Source organism: Vicugna pacos, unplaced genomic scaffold, assembly GCF_048564905.1.
Source record: "Vicugna pacos unplaced genomic scaffold, VicPac4 scaffold_20, whole genome shotgun sequence".
Lineage (NCBI taxonomy): Eukaryota > Metazoa > Chordata > Mammalia > Artiodactyla > Camelidae > Vicugna > Vicugna pacos.
The window spans coordinates 73563009-73577541 of NW_027328741.1; the positions used below are offsets into that span (position 1 = coordinate 73563009).

Consider the following 14533-nt stretch of genomic DNA (forward strand, 5'->3'; position numbering starts at 1 on the left):
GGTGTGCTGAGTACATTCAAGCCGCGATACTGGGTCGATGCGTACTGAATGATCCTTGACATCACCTTGAGTAATTTCTTTTGAATATTCATGTTACCCTACCCTTTTTGTGTTGTTTGTTTGTTTGATTCTTTCTTGGTCTGCTTCTCGTTTGCTTTGCAAACACGTCAGGCCATGCATCTCTCCGTTTGCTTCCAACAGAGAGTCATATAAGCTGACTCCCTTAAGATAGTGCTTCCAATCCCCTATGATTTCCTGCTTCCCTCTCCCATCTTTAGGGTTTTGATGTCCTCCTTGCCTTCTTCTTGTTTCTTCTTTTCCACTCATGCTCTTCTTGCATTTCCAATAAGGGTTTTCTTCTTTCCATTTCATCTTGCTGCTTATCCCTTCAGGGGAGAATTCTCAACCTTTCTTTTAGGATAAGTTTCGAACTGCTGAATTCTTTTAAGATTTGCAGGTCTGTGGCATTCTCTAGCTCTGCTGTTATTAGAAATGGTGGTCATGTGGCATAGGCTACCCTAGATGGCAGCATTTTGCCATTCAAGCTATGGTCTATGTCCTGGCACTCCTCCCTGTCCTGCAATATTGCTGCTGAGATAGCAGCTGAAACCCCTCTGGAGGTTCTCTTGTGACTATGTTGCTTTCCTCCAGGCGCATTTTAAATCACTGGGATGCTCATGAACTTTGTTGATTTGGATCATACAGCTGCTGCTAAGTCTATTGGGATTCCACCTCTTTTGGACGCTGTGTACTTCCTGAATTCGCCTAGATGATTCTATCTTGGCTTTCAGCAAGTTTCAGTCTGATTTTTCTACACAGAACTTTTCAAACATTGTTTGTTTCTTTATCTCTTGCTTTTCCATCTGGGACTCTTTCGAATTTTAGTCTTTCATGCCTTGTCTTCAACCAGGATTCAACAGCAATGTTTTCATTGGTTGGCACTTGCTTTCCTATGTGTGCTTCTGACCGAGGGATTTCTGTTCCCCTGTCTTCAAAGTCATTCACGCGTCCCTCTGCAATATCTCGTCTGCTTAGGACGGAATGTTAGCCCTGATATTTTCTCATCCACTGAGTTTTCTGAGATTATTTGGCTCGTCTTTAGGCTTTCTCTTCCCCTTTTCTGGTATTCTGCCTTTTGTGATTCTGAGACACTGTTGTTCTTCAGTGTTTCCCTCACCTCCATTTTCAATACTTGCTCTGGAGAGCGTTTTGCAGTCTAGTTGTCTGAAAGCTTATCTTTAGGGCCTTCAATCTCTTGGGAACTGAAAATGGTACTTCCTTTTCCTTTTACTGTATTTCTTCATCTCTACTGGTCAGGTAATTTCAGGTATCTAATGTAGACTTCTAGGGCTTGGTTAAGTGAAAACTTTAGACACTTGGCTCTACACAATTGCATGGGATTTCTGTGAGGACAAATTTTCCTAGACATTGATGCCATGTCCTGTTCCTGTGTGTGTTGTCTGGTCTATCTCCAATTGCTGGTGTTGCCTTTGTTGTGATGAACCCCCCATACTATTTCGATTAGGATAACCTCATTTTGATTACGCTTATCTCACAAGTCTGAAAGAGCACAGGACACTTCCTCTGGTGGAAATGGAGCTTCTAAAGGTTCTCAGCTCTGCATTCTACTCTATGTTATTTTGGAGTGTTTCCAGAAGAGCAGAGTGTGAGTGCGCTTGTGCTTTGTAGTGCCACGGGAATGTCCCACTGAAACCAGTTCTTCCAAGAGCTTCTGTGTCTACAGAAACACCAGTGGAAGCATATCTATGGATGTCACACATCAGGGCCTGCTGGAATGATCCCGCAGCCCGAACTTGGTGTCCTCGCTGCCGAACCGTGCCGGTGCCATCCAAAATGTAGCATCCGCTTTTGAGAGATAAACTGAAGGAAATCCTTCCTCTTCTCACGCTGTGGTCTTGGACCACACTTCCTTGTCCTCTCATCCTTGTGGCACGGGTGCACGAAGGCAACCACAGAGCTGTTGCACATCCTGTGCCTCAAACCAAACCATAATCACAGCCCAGGTTATGAATGTAGCAGATCCTAAGGCTTTTCATTCTGAATTCAAACCCAAGGCCCCCTGGATCCCTCAGACCCGATGCACAATATCTCTGATTCAGCCCCACACATGCTCTATTGGCCAAATGCCAAATAGGTCTCTGGTCCTGCAGATGCACTGGGTGTGGCCATGGGACATATCGATAATTTCAACTGCGCGCGCCAGGGTGGTTGCTTGCTCATTGGGGCCACAGGTCGGTTTGCTCTCTTGATAGGACCCACCACATCCCACAACGCACTCCAGATCCCTGAGACTCAGCGTGTGCCACCATCCGTAGCCCTATCCCTCCCTGAACGCTGCCTCTGCTACCTCAAATTTGGCAGCTCGGAGCTTGGTCTCAGAATCAACTGTGGGGATATTTTGCACTGGATTCTTTGAGTTCTGTCAGCCAAGCATCTGCTGTGCACTCTTCTAACACTCAGCGCATCACCTTCAATCCCATGTCTCCTGTCCGCTTGAGAGTGTGCGTCCAAGTTAAAGAGAGTTTCACCTTTACTGCTCCATCAACAGGGCTCAGACCATGCACTGGTATCCATTCCCTGCTTTTCCTTCTCCTGCTTCCAGGTGTTCTGAGGCCTCATCCTGTCTTTGGAAGTAACAGACCTCTCTTCGGCAAGTGTCCTGTGCCAAGGGCTGGGTGAGTGGATGTTTCCATTGCTGTGTCCATGGGAGCGAGTGAGCGCAGGTTGCACTGCTTCTCTGTCAACTGGGCATCGATGAATCAACACTTTCCAGATACATTTCACAGAAATGTGATTTTTTTTTTATCTCTTTGTTTCTATACAGCCGTGGTGGGAGGGATTGTCCGAAGACTCCAGTTTTGACATTGTGTTGATATCTCATTTGCAGTCTTTAAAAATTTAATAGAATTGATATAAATGTTTTGGGAGTTATACAAAAATGAAGTTAGTTTCTGAAACATACTAAATCGACCTAGAAGCCAGACTTGTCAATTTCGGTAACATTTTGTCAGCTCTAAGGAAAACATAGACAGATAGAATGCAAACTAGCAGTCCGAACTGTTAAAGGGGTCCTGTCAGCTCTTTACTGTTGAAGCCTCCGAAACCAACAGGAACCATGAAATAACTAATGGAAACATGAAATAACCCCCAAACTTGGATTCCCTTGTGCATGTGGTGCCCTTTACTCCCGATGACACCTACTGGTCAATGTTGGCATTTCAAGGTGTACCATCCCTCTCAAGGAAAATACAAGAGGAAACGAACTAAATATATACATTTAGCTTTGAATCCAAAGAACCTAGAGGCATTATAGCTATGAGAACCCTGCTGCAGCTATGCTAGGCTACTGAGAACCAGGTGTTCTTCTATCAGTGATGAGAACGCTTAATCATCCGATCATGTTGGGTAAAGCACTTGAATGCAACCAAGCCTGCACCCCCATGATAGATTGCCCCCGGGGGCTTGACTCAATTGAAAGACGGTCCACATAAGCTGTGTCTTTCATGTCATTGGCGACTTTTACAGTTCCGTTCACTATCTGACTTCTAATATTTACCTAGACTGTCTTGAAAAACGGAGGCCTAATACAGATTCAAGTTCAGTCAAAGATTCCCCTCACTTACCACACTCCCTTCACCCCAGAGAGGACATAATCCCAGCATTTGCTGAATCTAGCGGAAGGCCATCGTTTCTTTGTGGGAGCAAAGTATTCAATTCCTATCTATTTCATACGAGAGTATTTGACCTTTATGGGGTTCCCTGTTGTTCACAGAGGATGAAGCTAGAGGAACTCTGATTCTAGGAGGGGCTTGGTCTTCTCTTACTGGCTTCATTGCAGCTCAGGTACTGATCCCTCAAAATGGATGCCTGAGTGGAGGGGAGGGAAGAGCAAGTGCTTGATAGCTAGGCCCAAACCTGGGAAAAGGCTTACCTGGGCTTGGTGCACTTTGATCTGAATGGCTTGGAATTGCCCCTTGGGTCGTGTGGATTATCTGACCTCTTTCAAGAACATGAGCGTTTTTATCATCTCTGCCATCTCTTCTCTGTAGACGTCAGGGATCTTGGACCCGTTCTTGGAGCAGAGAATTGAGGAACTTCCTCCAGTCCACGGTGGCCCTCCGTATGTTTCTGCTAGTATCAGCGAGGTTCAATATGTCTCATGAATGCCTTTCGAGCCTGCTATCCTCTACAGCTGTCTCCAGGCCAGTATTCTCTATTGTAGCAGAACATCTCTCATCAATGTGTTCGCATCTCTCCTCAATCCGTGCAGCCATGTTTTCGCCCAGCTTCTCTTCGTGTCTCCCATAAAGTCGACTTCAACAGGACTGGGCAAGTCTGAAAGGACCTCGGAGCCTCTCCAGTAAGCTGAAGACAGGCAGATCTTCCACTGTCTGCCCTTTCAGGTTCTGGAAACTGACCCGTGAACTCAGGTCTTTGGGCAGCAGCAGTATCTCGAACTGACACAGCTTCCCGGACCAAAGACCTAAGCCAAGCTCCACAGAGGGCGGCAGCCCCTCCATCGCACTGATCCACCCACAGAACTCTGCCCGGTTACCTAGGATCCACCAGCCACAACAAGCCTCGCGGTACACACCAACATTCCACCTGGAATCCAACCGCTAACTGCCATCCCCAATGGCTGCTGCATCTTGTCAGTGTTGGGGGAGGGGCTGCATCCGACGAGAGGTTCCTAAGGTAAATGTGATTCTACCCACTAGCGTGCCATGGGCCTTTGTTCTTCCCTCTTTCCTTTTGTTCAGATCTGTATGCACTGTAGCAACGGAGGGAAGTGTGTCCATTTTCAGTTGAATGTTTCACACGTCTTTAAACTTTCTAACAGTTCACAGTACACAGAGACCCACTAAGGGAAACTATTGTTCCTGTAATATGGGCACACCCGCAATACATAGCCGTCGGTTGATTTCTGCTGAAACACCCGCATTCACGGGACATCTATCCATTTGTTTCAAGGGGGCTGAAATTCCTAGGAATGATACAATCCCCAATGTGCACTTTACTGCCTGTCTCTTTTGATCTTAGTACACTTTTGCGGAGCTACTTTTCCTTGTTATAGGCTTGTGCCATTTCTTCTCGACGTAGTGTAGAATATGGCATTCATTCATCCTGTTGGAAGACTTGCAAGTCTATATCACGGACTAGGAATCCATTGGATTCCAAATCGGCATTTGGGTTAGGTCACGATATGCTCATATGAATCAATATTTACGAATATAAATGCACGCCTCTGATTTCCGAATACAGGTGTGCTGAGTACATTCAAGCCGCGATACTGGGTCGATGCGTACTGAATGATCCTTGACATCACCTTGAGTAATTTCTTTTGAATATTCATGTTACCCTACCCTTTTTGTGTTGTTTGTTTGTTTGATTCTTTCTTGGTCTGCTTCTCGTTTGCTTTGCAAACACGTCAGGCCATGCATCTCTCCGTTTGCTTCCAACAGAGAGTCATATAAGCTGACTCCCTTAAGATAGTGCTTCCAATCCCCTATGATTTCCTGCTTCCCTCTCCCATCTTTAGGGTTTTGATGTCCTCCTTGCCTTCTTCTTGTTTCTTCTTTTCCACTCATGCTCTTCTTGCATTTCCAATAAGGGTTTTCTTCTTTCCATTTCATCTTGCTGCTTATCCCTTCAGGGGAGAATTCTCAACCTTTCTTTTAGGATAAGTTTCGAACTGCTGAATTCTTTTAAGATTTGCAGGTCTGTGGCATTCTCTAGCTCTGCTGTTATTAGAAATGGTGGTCATGTGGCATAGGCTACCCTAGATGGCAGCATTTTGCCATTCAAGCTATGGTCTATGTCCTGGCACTCCTCCCTGTCCTGCAATATTGCTGCTGAGATAGCAGCTGAAACCCCTCTGGAGGTTCTCTTGTGACTATGTTGCTTTCCTCCAGGCGCATTTTAAATCACTGGGATGCTCATGAACTTTGTTGATTTGGATCATACAGCTGCTGCTAAGTCTATTGGGATTCCACCTCTTTTGGACGCTGTGTACTTCCTGAATTCGCCTAGATGATTCTATCTTGGCTTTCAGCAAGTTTCAGTCTGATTTTTCTACACAGAACTTTTCAAACATTGTTTGTTTCTTTATCTCTTGCTTTTCCATCTGGGACTCTTTCGAATTTTAGTCTTTCATGCCTTGTCTTCAACCAGGATTCAACAGCAATGTTTTCATTGGTTGGCACTTGCTTTCCTATGTGTGCTTCTGACCGAGGGATTTCTGTTCCCCTGTCTTCAAAGTCATTCACGCGTCCCTCTGCAATATCTCGTCTGCTTAGGACGGAATGTTAGCCCTGATATTTTCTCATCCACTGAGTTTTCTGAGATTATTTGGCTCGTCTTTAGGCTTTCTCTTCCCCTTTTCTGGTATTCTGCCTTTTGTGATTCTGAGACACTGTTGTTCTTCAGTGTTTCCCTCACCTCCATTTTCAATACTTGCTCTGGAGAGCGTTTTGCAGTCTAGTTGTCTGAAAGCTTATCTTTAGGGCCTTCAATCTCTTGGGAACTGAAAATGGTACTTCCTTTTCCTTTTACTGTATTTCTTCATCTCTACTGGTCAGGTAATTTCAGGTATCTAATGTAGACTTCTAGGGCTTGGTTAAGTGAAAACTTTAGACACTTGGCTCTACACAATTGCATGGGATTTCTGTGAGGACAAATTTTCCTAGACATTGATGCCATGTCCTGTTCCTGTGTGTGTTGTCTGGTCTATCTCCAATTGCTGGTGTTGCCTTTGTTGTGATGAACCCCCCATACTATTTCGATTAGGATAACCTCATTTTGATTACGCTTATCTCACAAGTCTGAAAGAGCACAGGACACTTCCTCTGGTGGAAATGGAGCTTCTAAAGGTTCTCAGCTCTGCATTCTACTCTATGTTATTTTGGAGTGTTTCCAGAAGAGCAGAGTGTGAGTGCGCTTGTGCTTTGTAGTGCCACGGGAATGTCCCACTGAAACCAGTTCTTCCAAGAGCTTCTCTGTCTACAGAAACACCAGTGGAAGCATATCTATGGATGTCACACATCAGGGCCTGCTGGAATGATCCCGCAGCCCGAACTTGGTGTCCTCGCTGCCGAACCGTGCCGGTGCCATCCAAAATGTAGCATCCGCTTTTGAGAGATAAACTGAAGGAAATCCTTCCTCTTCTCACGCTGTGGTCTTGGACCACACTTCCTTGTCCTCTCATCCTTGTGGCACGGGTGCACGAAGGCAACCACAGAGCTGTTGCACATCCTGTGCCTCAAACCAAACCATAATCACAGCCCAGGTTATGAATGTAGCAGATCCTAAGGCTTTTCATTCTGAATTCAAACCCAAGGCCCCCTGGATCCCTCAGACCCGATGCACAATATCTCTGATTCAGCCCCACACATGCTCTATTGGCCAAATGCCAAATAGGTCTCTGGTCCTGCAGATGCACTGGGTGTGGCCATGGGACATATCGCTAATTTCAACTGCGCGCGCCAGGGTGGTTGCTTGCTCATTGGGGCCACAGGTCGGTTTGCTCTCTTGATAGGACCCACCACATCCCACAACGCACTCCAGATCCCTGAGACTCAGCGTGTGCCACCATCCGTAGCCCTATCCCTCCCTGAACGCTGCCTCTGCTACCTCAAATTTGGCAGCTCGGAGCTTGGTCTCAGAATCAACTGTGGGGATATTTTGCACTGGATTCTTTGAGTTCTGTCAGCCAAGCATCTGCTGTGCACTCTTCTAACACTCAGCGCATCACCTTCAATCCCATGTCTCCTGTCCGCTTGAGAGTGTGCGTCCAAGTTAAAGAGAGTTTCACCTTTACTGCTCCATCAACAGGGCTCAGACCATGCACTGGTATCCATTCCCTGCTTTTCCTTCTCCTGCTTCCAGGTGTTCTGAGGCCTCATCCTGTCTTTGGAAGTAACAGACCTCTCTTCGGCAAGTGTCCTGTGCCAAGGGCTGGGTGAGTGGATGTTTCCATTGCTGTGTCCATGGGAGCGAGTGAGCGCAGGTTGCACTGCTTCTCTGTCAACTGGGCATCGATGAATCAACACTTTCCAGATACATTTCACAGAAATGTGATTTTTTTTATCTCTTTGTTTCTATACAGCCGTGGTGGGAGGGATTGTCCGAAGACTCCAGTTTTGACATTGTGTTGATATCTCATTTGCAGTCTTTAAAAATTTAATAGAATTGATATAAATGTTTTGGGAGTTATACGAAAATGAAGTTAGTTTCTGAAACATACTAAATCGACCTAGAAGCCAGACTTGTCAATTTCGGTAACATTTTGTCAGCTCTAAGGAAAACATAGACAGATAGAATGCAAACTACCAGTCCGAACTGTTAAAGGGGTCCTGTCAGCTCTTTACTGTTGAAGCCTCCGAAACCAACAGGAACCATGAAATAACTAATGGAAACATGAAATAACCCCCAAGCTTGGATTCCCTTGTGCATGTGGTGCCCTTTACTCCCGATGACACCTACTGGTCAATGTTGGCATTTCAAGGTGTAACATCCCTCTCAAGGAAAATACAAGAGGAAACGAACTAAATATATACATTTAGCTTTGAATCCAAAGAACTTAGAGGCATTATGGCTATGAGAACCCTGCTGCAGCTATGCTAGGCTACTGAGAACCAGGTGTTCTTCTATCAGTGATGAGAACGCTTAATCATCCGATCATGTTGGGTAAAGCAATTGAATGCAACCAAGTCTGCACCCCCATGATAGATTGCCCCCGGGGGCTTGACTCAATTGAAAGACGGTCCACATAAGCTGTGTCTTTCATGTCATTGGCGACTTTTACAGTTCCGTTCACTATCTGACTTCTAATATTTACCTAGACTGTCATGAAAAACGGAGGCCTAATACAGATTCAAGTTCAGTCAAAGATTCTCCTCACTTACCACACTCCCTTCACCCCAGAGAAGACATAATCCCAGCATTTGCTGAATCTAGCGGAAGGCCATCGTTTCTTTGTGGGAGCTAAGTATTCAATTCCTATCTATTTCATACGAGAGTATTTGACCTTTATGGGGTTCCCTGTTGTTCACAGAGGATGAAGCTAGAGGAACTCTGATTCTAGGAGGGGCTTGCTCTTCTCTTACTGGCTTCATTGCAGCTCAGGTACTGATCCCTCAAAATGGATGCCTGAGTGGAGGGGAGGGAAGAGCAAGTGCTTGATAGCTAGGCCCAAACCTGGGAAAAGGCTTACCTGGGCTTGGTGCACTTTGATCTGAATGGCTTGGAATTGCCCCTTGGGTCGTGTGGATTATCTGACCTCTTTCAAGAACATGAGCGTTTTTATCATCTCTGCCATCTCTTCTCTGTAGACGTCAGGGATCTTGGATCCGTTCTTGGAGCAGAGAATTGAGGAACTTCCTCCAGTCCACGGTGGCCCTCCGTATGTTTCTGCTAGTATCAGCGAGGTTCAATATGTCTCATGAATGCCTTTCGAGCCTGCTATCCTCTACAGCTGTCTCCAGGCCAGTATTCTCTATTGTAGCAGAACATCTCTCATCAATGTGTTCGCATCTCTCCTCAATCGGTTCAGCCATGTTTTCGGCCAGCTTCTCTTCGTGTCTCCCATAAAGTCGACTTCAACAGGACTGGGCAAGTCTGAAAGGACCTCGGAGCCTCTCCAGTAAGCTGAAGACAGGCAGATCTTCCACTGTCTGCCCTTTCAGGTTCTGGAAACTGACCCGTGAACTCAGGTCTTTGGGCAGCAGCAGTATCTCGAACTGACACAGCTTCCCGGACCAAAGACCTAAGCCAAGCTCCACAGAGGGCGGCAGCCCCTCCATCGCACTGATCCACCCACAGAACTCTGCCCGGTTACCTAGGATCCACCAGCCACAACAAGCCTCGCGGTACACACCAACATTCCACCTGGAATCCAACCGCTAACTGCCATCCCCAATGGCTGCTGCATCTTGTCAGTGTTGGGGGAGGGGCTGCATCCGACGAGAGGTTCCTAAGGTAAATGTGATTCTACCCACTAGCGTGCCATGGGCCTTTGTTCTTCCCTCTTTCCTTTTGTTCAGATCTGTATGCACTGTAGCAACGGAGGGAAGTGTGTCCATTTTCAGTTGAATGTTTCACACGTCTTTAAACTTTCTAACAGTTCACAGTACACAGAGACCCACTAAGGGAAACTATTGTTCCTGTAATATGGGCACACCCGCAATACATAGCCGTCGGTTGATTTCTGCTGAAACACCCGCATTCACGGGACATCTATCCATTTGTTTCAAGGGGGCTGAAATTCCTAGGAATGATACAATCCCCAATGTGCACTTTACTGCCTGTCTCTTTTGATCTTAGTACACTTTTGCGGAGCTACTTTTCCTTGTTATAGGCTTGTGCCATTTCTTCTCGACGTAGTGTAGAATATGGCATTCATTCATCCTGTTGGAAGACTTGCAAGTCTATATCACGGACTAGGAATCCATTGGATTCCAAATCGGCATTTGGGTTAGGTCACGATATGCTCATATGAATCAATATTTACGAATATAAATGCACGCCTCTGATTTCCGAATACAGGTGTGCTGAGTACATTCAAGCCGCGATACTGGGTCGATGCGTACTGAATGATCCTTGACATCACCTTGAGTAATTTCTTTTGAATATTCATGTTACCCTACCCTTTTTGTGTTGTTTGTTTGTTTGATTCTTTCTTGGTCTGCTTCTCGTTTGCTTTGCAAACACGTCAGGCCATGCATCTCTCCGTTTGCTTCCAACAGAGAGTCATATAAGCTGACTCCCTTAAGATAGTGCTTCCAATCCCCTATGATTTCCTGCTTCCCTCTCCCATCTTTAGGGTTTTGATGTCCTCCTTGCCTTCTTCTTGTTTCTTCTTTTCCACTCATGCTCTTCTTGCATTTCCAATAAGGGTTTTCTTCTTTCCATTTCATCTTGCTGCTTATCCCTTCAGGGGAGAATTCTCAACCTTTCTTTTAGGATAAGTTTCGAACTGCTGAATTCTTTTAAGATTTGCAGGTCTGTGGCATTCTCTAGCTCTGCTGTTATTAGAAATGGTGGTCATGTGGCATAGGCTACCCTAGATGGCAGCATTTTGCCATTCAAGCTATGGTCTATGTCCTGGCACTCCTCCCTGTCCTGCAATATTGCTGCTGAGATAGCAGCTGAAACCCCTCTGGAGGTTCTCTTGTGACTATGTTGCTTTCCTCCAGGCGCATTTTAAATCACTGGGATGCTCATGAACTTTGTTGATTTGGATCATACAGCTGCTGCTAAGTCTATTGGGATTCCACCTCTTTTGGACGCTGTGTACTTCCTGAATTCGCCTAGATGATTCTATCTTGGCTTTCAGCAAGTTTCAGTCTGATTTTTCTACACAGAACTTTTCAAACATTGTTTGTTTCTTTATCTCTTGCTTTTCCATCTGGGACTCTTTCGAATTTTAGTCTTTCATGCCTTGTCTTCAACCAGGATTCAACAGCAATGTTTTCATTGGTTGGCACTTGCTTTCCTATGTGTGCTTCTGACCGAGGGATTTCTGTTCCCCTGTCTTCAAAGTCATTCACGCGTCCCTCTGCAATATCTCGTCTGCTTAGGACGGAATGTTAGCCCTGATATTTTCTCATCCACTGAGTTTTCTGAGATTATTTGGCTCGTCTTTAGGCTTTCTCTTCCCCTTTTCTGGTATTCTGCCTTTTGTGATTCTGAGACACTGTTGTTCTTCAGTGTTTCCCTCACCTCCATTTTCAATACTTGCTCTGGAGAGCGTTTTGCAGTCTAGTTGTCTGAAAGCTTATCTTTAGGGCCTTCAATCTCTTGGGAACTGAAAATGGTACTTCCTTTTCCTTTTACTGTATTTCTTCATCTCTACTGGTCAGGTAATTTCAGGTATCTAATGTAGACTTCTAGGGCTTGGTTAAGTGAAAACTTTAGACACTTGGCTCTACACAATTGCATGGGATTTCTGTGAGGACAAATTTTCCTAGACATTGATGCCATGTCCTGTTCCTGTGTGTGTTGTCTGGTCTATCTCCAATTGCTGGTGTTGCCTTTGTTGTGATGAACCCCCCATACTATTTCGATTAGGATAACCTCATTTTGATTACGCTTATCTCACAAGTCTGAAAGAGCACAGGACACTTCCTCTGGTGGAAATGGAGCTTCTAAAGGTTCTCAGCTCTGCATTCTACTCTATGTTATTTTGGAGTGTTTCCAGAAGAGCAGAGTGTGAGTGCGCTTGTGCTTTGTAGTGCCACGGGAATGTCCCACTGAAACCAGTTCTTCCAAGAGCTTCTCTGTCTACAGAAACACCAGTGGAAGCATATCTATGGATGTCACACATCAGGGCCTGCTGGAATGATCCCGCAGCCCGAACTTGGTGTCCTCGCTGCCGAACCGTGCCGGTGCCATCCAAAATGTAGCATCCGCTTTTGAGAGATAAACTGAAGGAAATCCTTCCTCTTCTCACGCTGTGGTCTTGGACCACACTTCCTTGTCCTCTCATCCTTGTGGCACGGGTGCACGAAGGCAACCACAGAGCTGTTGCACATCCTGTGCCTCAAACCAAACCATAATCACAGCCCAGGTTATGAATGTAGCAGATCCTAAGGCTTTTCATTCTGAATTCAAACCCAAGGCCCCCTGGATCCCTCAGACCCGATGCACAATATCTCTGATTCAGCCCCACACATGCTCTATTGGCCAAATGCCAAATAGGTCTCTGGTCCTGCAGATGCACTGGGTGTGGCCATGGGACATATCGATAATTTCAACTGCGCGCGCCAGGGTGGTTGCTTGCTCATTGGGGCCACAGGTCGGTTTGCTCTCTTGATAGGACCCACCACATCCCACAACGCACTCCAGATCCCTGAGACTCAGCGTGTGCCACCATCCGTAGCCCTATCCCTCCCTGAACGCTGCCTCTGCTACCTCAAATTTGGCAGCTCGGAGCTTGGTCTCAGAATCAACTGTGGGGATATTTTGCACTGGATTCTTTGAGTTCTGTCAGCCAAGCATCTGCTGTGCACTCTTCTAACACTCAGCGCATCACCTTCAATCCCATGTCTCCTGTCCGCTTGAGAGTGTGCGTCCAAGTTAAAGAGAGTTTCACCTTTACTGCTCCATCAACAGGGCTCAGACCATGCACTGGTATCCATTCCCTGCTTTTCCTTCTCCTGCTTCCAGGTGTTCTGAGGCCTCATCCTGTCTTTGGAAGTAACAGACCTCTCTTCGGCAAGTGTCCTGTGCCAAGGGCTGGGTCAGTGGATGTTTCCATTGCTGTGTCCATGGGAGCGAGTGAGCGCAGGTTGCACTGCTTCTCTGTCAACTGGGCATCGATGAATCAACACTTTCCAGATACATTTCACAGAAATGTGATTTTTTTTATCTCTTTGTTTCTATACAGCCGTGGTGGGAGGGATTGTCCGAAGACTCCAGTTTTGACATTGTGTTGATATCTCATTTGCAGTCTTTAAAAATTTAATAGAATTGATATAAATGTTTTGGGAGTTATACGAAAATGAAGTTAGTTTCTGAAACATACTAAATCGACCTAGAAGCCAGACTTGTCAATTTCGGTAACATTTGGTCAGCTCTAAGGAAAACATAGACAGATAGAATGCAAACTAGCAGTCCGAACTGTTAAAGGGGTCATGTCAGCTCTTTACTGTTGAAGCCTCCGAAACCAACAGGAACCATGAAATAACTAATGGAAACATGAAATAACCCCCAAGCTTGGATTCCCTTGTGCATGTGGTGCCCTTTACTCCCGATGACACCTACTGGTCAATGTTGGCATTTCAAGGTGTAACATCCCTCTCAAGGAAAATACAAGAGGAAACGAACTAAATATATACATTTAGCTTTGAATCCAAAGAACCTAGAGGCATTATAGCTATGAGAACCCTGCTGCAGCTATGCTAGGCTACTGAGAACCAGGTGTTCTTCTATCAGTGATGAGAACGCTTAATCATCCGATCATGTTGGGTAAAGCACTTGAATGCAACCAAGTCTGCACCCCCATGATAGATTGCCCCCGGGGGCTTGACTCAATTGAAAGACGGTCCACATAAGCTGTGTCTTTCATGTCATTGGCGACTTTTACAGTTCCGTTCACTATCTGACTTCTAATATTTACCTAGACTGTCATGAAAAACGGAGGCCTAATACAGATTCAAGTTCAGTCAAAGATTCTCCTCACTTACCACACTCCCTTCACCCCAGAGAAGACATAATCCCAGCATTTGCTGAATCTAGCGGAAGGCCATCGTTTCTTTGTGGGAGCTAAGTATTCAATTCCTATCTATTTCATACGAGAGTATTTGACCTTTATGGGGTTCCCTGTTGTTCACAGAGGATGAAGCTAGAGGAACTCTGATTCTAGGAGGGGCTTGCTCTTCTCTTACTGGCTTCATTGCAGCTCAGGTACTGATCCCTCAAAATGGATGCCTGAGTGGAGGGGAGGGAAGAGCAAGTGCTTGATAGCTAGGCCCAAACCTGGGAAAAGGCTTACCTGGGCTTGGTGCACTTTGAT

The 14533-nt window shown here is 45.7% G+C and overlaps 1 long non-coding RNA gene across 1 annotated transcript in view; it reads left to right on the forward strand.

The window, feature by feature from the left end:
- The window catches only part of LOC140693840 (uncharacterized), a 125210-nt gene that overhangs the window by 104902 nt on the left and 5775 nt on the right, over positions 1-14533 (forward strand). The gene's annotated exons all lie outside the window — the stretch shown is intronic.